Source organism: Bison bison, unplaced genomic scaffold (assembly GCF_000754665.1).
Source record: "Bison bison bison isolate TAMUID 2011002044 unplaced genomic scaffold, Bison_UMD1.0 scf7180017864470, whole genome shotgun sequence".
NCBI classification, from domain to species: domain Eukaryota; kingdom Metazoa; phylum Chordata; class Mammalia; order Artiodactyla; family Bovidae; genus Bison; species Bison bison.
Genome location: NW_011495031.1, coordinates 968,362 through 976,602, shown reverse-complemented (window position 1 = coordinate 976,602; position 8,241 = coordinate 968,362). Strand labels below are relative to the sequence as shown.

Below are 8,241 nucleotides of genomic sequence, written 5' to 3'. Positions count from 1 at the left end.
AGTCGTGTCCAACTCTTAGCGACCCCATGGACTGCAGCCCACCAGGCTCCTCCGTCCGTGGGATTTTCCAGGCAAGAGTACTGGAGTGGGGTGCCACTGCCTTCTCCAAAAAGGAAGGCTAGGGTCAGATAAAAGATCTCGAGTGTGATACTAGCAATCTAAAATTTGTGAGAAGTTGACAGCCATTGAAGAGTTTTCACAAAGACCTGTCACCTGAACTCCAGAATGCAATATCCAACTTGCTTTTTGACATCTCCACTTAGATCAACAGTAGCATTCTCAACCTCAAATGTCCAAAGCCAAACTCTTTATTTTCAGTCCAAACTGCTATTCTTCAGTGCTCCCTCTTTCAATAAATGGCAACAGTATTATTCAGGTTGCTTCAGACAAAAGCCTTTGAGAAAAATGAAGGATGGCTCTCTCTCAAATCTCACATTCAATTCATCTGCAAATCTAAATGGCTCAACCTTCAAGATATAATTGAAATCCAACCACTTCTCCCAAATTTTACCACTATATCCATGAACTAATCTAACTTTCTCTCCTTCCTGAACTACATCAATAGCCCTCTACAGTCTCTACAGAGGAGCCACAATAATTTGTCTTTAGTCGAGATCATGTTGCTCTCAAAAAAGAACAAAAGCAAAAAAAGTGTTATAACTTTTCAAATCACTCAGTAAGATACAAATTCCTTATCATGGTCCACAATGTCCTGCATGATCTGCCCACTCCTTTCCACCACCCCATCCCTCCAAACACACAGACAACCAAGAGCTCTGACTTCATCTTCTGCTCTTCCACTTTGGCTCATTCTAGAGCTCCAATCCTGATGTCTTTGCTATTCTTTTTTTTTTTTTTTTAACTTTACAATATTGTATTGGTTTTGCCAAATATGACAAGTATTCTCCTAGCTCAGGACCTATGTCTTACTAAACCTGCCTCAAGCACTTTTCCCAGCTGGCTCCCTCTATGACTTGTTTCAGGTCCCTGCTCAACACTCATGACTCTATGTATTAAAATGCTACCCAGCCTCCTATGTCTATCCCCACTATCCAGTTTCATTTTTCTCCATAATGCTTATCACTACCTGATAGATTATCACTTATATGTGTTACTTGTCTGACACCATTCACCAAAATGTAAGTCCATGAGAATAGAGCTTTGTCTGTCTTCTCTGCATGCTTGTCATGCCTACCACATAGCATACTGGACAATATATATTAAAGGAATGAATAATACTGTAGGCAATAAAATTTAATCTAGTGACACTGTGTGTTAAAATACTAGAATTTATAAGGTAGAAGCTATAGCCCAGAAGGGAGGTAACAAAACCTAAATTATGGTGACAGTGATGGTACAGCAGCTGGAAGAGAAAGATTACATGATGTCAGTGCCTAAGGAGAGCAGAAAAGCAGACAGTGAGAGGAAGAATTTATGACAGAGATAATTTTCTGGGAAAATATTATTTATCAAAATGACTTCAGAAATGGTAAAAATCCAACAAACCTCTTTACTACCAAATAATAGAAAAAGATACCAGAGTTACATCATAGAAACTCCTAGCCTGGATAACTTCATAGAGGAATCCCACCAAACCTAGCAAGAGCAGATAATTCCACTGTTATTTTCACCGTTTCAGAATATGAAAAAAAAACACTAGTTATTTTTATGAATAGTGTAAACACATGGTAAAACCTAGTTAAGACAGCACAAAAGCAAAACAACTACAAAAAAAAAAACCAAAACAAATATAGGACAAGTTCACATGTGACTATCAAGCTAAAATCCTAAATTATATAAACAAACAAAAGTCAGTAACTCCATCTGAAAATGACCAGATGGAGTTTATCATAAGAATGTAACTATGGTTCAACATTTGAAATCTTAATTCATCATAGCTACTTACACAAATGTGAAAAAAAAATCACAAGCTTTTTCAAAAAAGTCAACATTCTTGATTTTAAAAACATCAATAAAATATAAATAGACAGATGCTCCCTAAACAAGATAAATTCTATCACAGCCCAAAGACAGTATCATGAGTAACAAAGGCACTCCCACTTAGGTCAGGAATATAAGGATGCCCAGTATCACCTGTTCTAGGTAACAGAGTTAGATAAAAGATTAGAAACAAAAAATTAGAAGAGTTAAAACTGTCATCTTCATCAATGTACACCTTAACAAATAAGAATTGAAAAACTACTATAAAAACTAAGTGACTTTAGTGACAGAATATACAGATTAAACAGTATTCATATATATAAAAAACAATGAGAAGATATTATGGAAGAAGCAATTCAATTTACAAATGAAACATGACCCAGAAACACCACCACTGAGCATATACACCGAAAAAACCATAATCAAAAAAGACACACATACCCCAGTGTTCATAGCAGCTCTACATACAATGGTCAAGACATGGACACAACCTAAATGTCCATCGGCAGATGAATGGATAAAGAAGACGTGGTACGTGTGTATAATGGAATATTATTCAGCCATAAAAAATGAATTTGAGTGAATTCTAGTGAGGTGGATGAACCTAGAGCCTGCTATGCAGAGTAAAGAAGTCAGAGAGAAACAAATACAGCGTATTAACACGTATGTACGGAATCTAGAAAAATGGTATTCATGAACCCATTTGCAGGGAAGGAATGGAGATACAGATGTAGAGAATGGTCTTGTAGACATAGTGGGGGAGGGAAATAGATCTCTTTCTCTAGTTTGCTGAGGCTAAATCACAGAGGACAGGCATTTGTCATTATCTCAGTAGCTAATTCTGAAATATACAGCAGATATCATTCATATACATTCATCATTGATTTCCACCTACCAATAACTCTGAGGCAAGTTATTATTATCCTTACTTTACAGGTGAGACAAAGGAGTAACAGTAAAAGCACCTTGTCCAGGTCTTACACCTGGTAAGTAACAGGATCAAGGTGCGAACCCAGGTAGCCTGGCTCCATAGTTTGTGCCTTAATACAGTGCACTGTGTTAGTGATCAGACACCAATTCTGGTAAACCCAAAAAACAGCTGACAAATATTTAAAGAGCAGGCAGAGGTCAAGGGACTAGACATACAGAGGTGAATGTGACAAAATTTCCGCTTTCAAAGAAATCACACTTATAAGGGAAAAGACAGATTAAAAAAATGCAATATGCCTGGTGGTAATAGGTGCAATAAAGAAAAAATAAGGCAGGGAGACAGAATCCCAGAGATGGAGGCACTCTGGGCTGAGGCTGGAATAATGAGGAGGTAGCCCTAGAAAACTCTGGGAGAACACTGCAAACAGAAGAGCAGTGACTGAAAGGCCCAGTAACGGGGAAAAGCTTGGCAGGTTCAAGCGACAGAGAAGAGTGAGGCTGAAGATTTGCAAACAAGGGATACACAGCAGAAGCTCAACAGGCAGGAGCCCGCTGTACTCATTACATTTGACAGTGAAAAGCACTCATCATGCCTCCAAAGACAAATATATACGTTTACCTACATGTAAAACTTGGCAAATTTCCACTTAGAAAAGCATATTTCTGGGAAGAGCCAATTCAGAAATGAATTACTGAATTATGGATGCTATGACAACTACAGTTTTAGTGAATGAGGCTTCATTTCCATTTCTTAATTGTAAATATCCTTAAATTATTTAGGGATAATAACTTTCAAATTGTTGCTTTAAATTTCATTGTTAATAATGTATTTAAATCATTATTTTAACCGAATAGTCACTCAAAGCTATTTAAATGACTCAGGTAATTATAGTCATAAATTCTTCTCTACATTCATAATTATTACCACACAAAAGTAGCCAAGTCTTTACTATTTCTACAGTTCCAAAATCTAAACCATTGCCTGAGACATGGCAGGCACTCAACACATATCTACAGAAATAAACATTTTTGTAACATGGTAATGTACCTGATTTCCCCACACCATATACACATTACTGATCTTTTTTTTTTTTCTCTAATATTTTTAAGTTACAATAGTTTAGAGACTTGGCTGAGATTAGCATGATTTCTTTCAATGTTAAAAATTTAAATGTTCAGGCATTCTTGGTAACATAATGTGCAAATATATTAGGAATACACATTTTAAAGGCTTAATATAAAGGAAATTTCATCAGATATATAGACATTCTATAGAGTAGAAAAGATATATAGATATCTTTTCTTAGTATATTATATGTATGCTTCTTAGTATATTATATTCTAGCATATTTCATTCATTCTAACAGTGTTTTTCAAACACAACTACAAATCACTTATTTTCAACGCATACCAGAATTCTAGCTTTCTTTGCCTTCCCAGAAAAATAATTAACTATACTTAGAAGTAACAGACTAGTTTTGAAACCTGAGTAAAGGGACCCATAATGAAAAATCACTTTCTGCCTATTTTAAAAAGCATGCTGAGGAGGGAAAATGTGATAGCATCCTGGTAAAAGATACAAATAGACATGAGGAGGCTTGTTACTCATCCCAAAAATGTTTTGAATAATGTCACATTTTTCCCAAGCAATGCTGAAAATATCCATATCTTGGAAACTTTTTTATATTCAGTGGTAATGTTCAAATAAACCCACACACAGGTCCAACTTTCATTCTCATATGAAAGGTGAATATGGTTGTATCAAGTCCATTAATACCTCCTGGAGTCATGCAGCTGCTGCTGCTGCTGCTGCGGCTAAGTCACTTCAGTCGTGTCCGACTCTGTGCGACCCCATAGATGGCGGCCCATCAGGCTCCCCCATCCCTGGCATTCTCCAGGCAAGAACACTGGAGTGGGTTGCCATTTCCTTCTCCAATGCATGAAAGTGAAAAGTGAAAGTGAAGTTGCTGAGTCTTGTCCGACTCTTAGCGACCCCAGGGACTGTGGCCCACCAGGCTCCTCTGTCCATGAAATTCTCCAGGCAAGAATACTGGAGTGAGGTGCCATTCCCTTCTCCAGGGGATCTTCCCAACCCAGGGATTGAACCCAGTCTCCTGCATTGCGGGCTGTTTCCTTACCAACTGGGCCACTAGGAAAGACCCTATAATACTACCCTGCTAATAATAATACTTTTATAACTCAAAAGTCTTTTCTTCAACAAAATTTCATGTTTTAAAAGAATTAGTTCAAGAAAAAAATAATTGTCCTCAAAGGGGTTTACCTGTATTTATCAGTGAAAGAAGTATTTTGCTTCCAACAATTTTCCTATAAACCACTCCACTGCAGAGGACTTTCTGCACAAATAATAAAAATATTAGAGCTTTGCCTAAAGGCTCCTAATGAAGCACTTATTTTTTTTTTAACTTGGAAAGGAACCTGGTAAGGCATTGGAACAGGTGGCTCATAGAATTATATTTAGAGCATGCCATATTTTTAGCAACTGCCTCTGTACAGAGAGTCACTGCAACTTGATTCATGAGAAATGCCAATCAAATTCCAAACTCTTCCTTTTGATGACTATTAAAAGCAGAATAATTAGCTTTCACTTGAGCAAGGGGTTCCAAATTTCTTGAAGCAATAATCTGCTACTTGCCACACTGTTTTGAAAGGCAGTAAGTGATTATACAGTAAGTTCTAATTTGCTCTCATGGGCTAAAATTATATGTTTAGAGGATTTTCATACAATTGTTTTTTCAAAATGTTTCTATTTCACTATTGTGACATTCATTCATGCATACTTTTTTCTAATAACATGGCAAGCACATGTACTGTGGCCACAAACAATAATGTATTCTCAGATTTTATTAAAGGGTAAAAAACAAGCACAAAATATAAACCATTTGGACTCTTTTCCCAAAAACTTACAGCTAATCACATTAACATTGGCAACTACAGAACTACTTCAAATTGCAGTACTATTGAACAAGACAATTAGAGCCAATATTGAGAATATATTTTAGTAACAAATACCTCCCAACTATTAATAAAATCAGATTTTTATTTAAGGATTGAAACACTGGTAATTAATATCATGAAGTCAAAATGTTTAGTTTCTCAATCTTTAATTATTAAGTCATATGAAAATCACTTTGACACTATTTGTAATAAGGAAGTCTGAATCCTCGCTTTGCACTCATGGAATCTTGTGCAAGCCGCTTCATATCTCAAACCTCATTTCCACAACTTATAAAACAAACAAATAATTCTATCTATCTAACCTCCTTAGAAAGGCAATGTCTGTTAAAATGATATCACTGGGCTTTCCAGGTGGCACTAGAGGTAAAGAACCACCGGTCAATGCAAGAGATGTAAGAGACGTGGGTTTGATCCCTGGGTCTCAGGAAGATCCCCTGGAAGAGGGCATGACAACCCACTCCAGTATTCTTCCCTGGAGAATCCCATGGACAGAAGAGCCTGGAGGGCTACAGGCCATAGGGTCACAAAGAGTCAGACACGACTGAAGAAACTTAGCACGGTCCAGCACCTAACTTCCTTAGAAAGGCAAAGTGTGTGTTAAAATAATGTCAATACCCCATACCAACCCTCTGGGCCGTCCAGTGGGAGGGAGGAGGGAGGAGGGTTCGGGATGGGGAACACATGTATACCTGTGGCGGATTCATTTTGATTTTTGGCAAAACTAATACAATTATGTAAAGATTAAAAATAAAATAAAATTAGAAAAAAAAATACACAAAACTAAAAAAAAAAAATAAAATAAAATAAAATAATGTCAATAACGGTTTTGAAAGTCAGTACATTTTGACACAGGATGGAAAAGTCTCCACTAAAACCACAAATGTTACAGCCACTATTTTTTATTCTAAATAAAGTATAAGTGTTATGTAATAAAAGATGATAAAGATTAACTCTGAGTTTTATCTTTATTTTAGGGCACTCTACTCAATGCAAAAGGACTTTTCCCCTGATAGCTCCTCATTATTACACTAATAATCATGCCGAGGAAACGGTGTATTATACACAAGCACACACTGAATGAATGAACAGATGATAGGAAGAACATGTAACTGGCCCCAGGAGCCTAAAGCAGGAGATTCACTGCAAAGTTTTTGAAAAGATGGGTCCTCTCTCCTCTGGTTCAGTTCAGTTCAGTTCAGTTGCTCAGTCATGTCAGACTCTTTGCGACCCCATGAACTGCAGCACACCAGGACTCCCTGTCCATCACCAACTCACAGAGCCTACCCAAACTCATGTCCATTAATTCGGTGATGCCATCAAATCATCTCATCCTCTGTCATCTCCTTTTCCTCCTACCCTCAATCTTTCCCAGCATCAGGGTCTTTTTATATGAGTCAGCTCTTTGTATCAGGTGGCCAAAGCACTGGAGATTTTGCTTCAATATCAGTCCTTCCAATGAACACTTAGGACTGATCTCCTTTAGGATGGACTGGTTGGATCTCCTTGCAGTCCAAGGGACTCTCAAGTCTTCTCAAACACCAAAGTTCAAAAGCATCAATTCTTTAGTGCTCAGCTTTCTTTATAAGTCCAACTCTCATATCCATACATGACCACTGGAAAAACCATAGCCTTGACTAGACCTACCCCTGTCAGCAAAGTAATGTCTGCTTTTTAATATGCATCTAGGTTGGTCATAACTTTCCTTCCAAGGAGTAAGTGTCTTTTAATTTCATGGCTGTAAACACCATCTGCAGTGATTTTGGAGCCCAGAAAAATAAAGGCAGCCACTTGTATCCACTGTTTCCCCATCTATTTGCCATGAAGTGTTCTGCTTTATTGACTATGCCAAAGCCTTTGACTGTGTGGATCACAATAAACTGTGGGAAATTCTTCAAGAGATGGGAATACCAGACCACCTGATCTGCCTCTTGAGAAATTTGTATGCAGGTCAGGAAGCAACAGTTAGAACTGGACATGGAACAACAGACTGCTTCCAAATAGGAAAAGGAGTTCGTCAAGGCTGTATATTGTCACCCTGCTTATTTAACTTATATGCAGAGTACATCATGAGAAACGCTGAACTGGAAGAAACACAAGCTGGAATCAAGATTGCTGGGAGAAATATCAATAACCTCAGATATGCAGATGACACCACCCTTATGGCAGAAAGTGAAGAGGAACTCAAAAGCCTCTTGATGAAAGTGAAAGTGGAGAGTGAAAAAGTTGGCCTAAAGCTCAACATTCAGAAAACGAAGATCATGGCATCCGGTCCCATCACTTCATGGGAAATAGATGGGGAAACAGTGGAAACAGTGTCAGACTTTATTTTTCTGGGCTCCAAAATCACTACAGATGGTGACCGCAGCCATGAAATTAAAAGACGCTTACTCCTTG

The 8,241-nt window shown here is 37.6% G+C and overlaps 1 protein-coding gene across 1 annotated transcript in view; it reads right to left on the bottom strand.

Moving 5' to 3' along the window:
- Positions 1–8,241, bottom strand: part of ADAMTS20 (ADAM metallopeptidase with thrombospondin type 1 motif, 20) — a 221,432-nt gene that overhangs the window by 199,663 nt on the left and 13,528 nt on the right. The window lies entirely within an intron of this gene.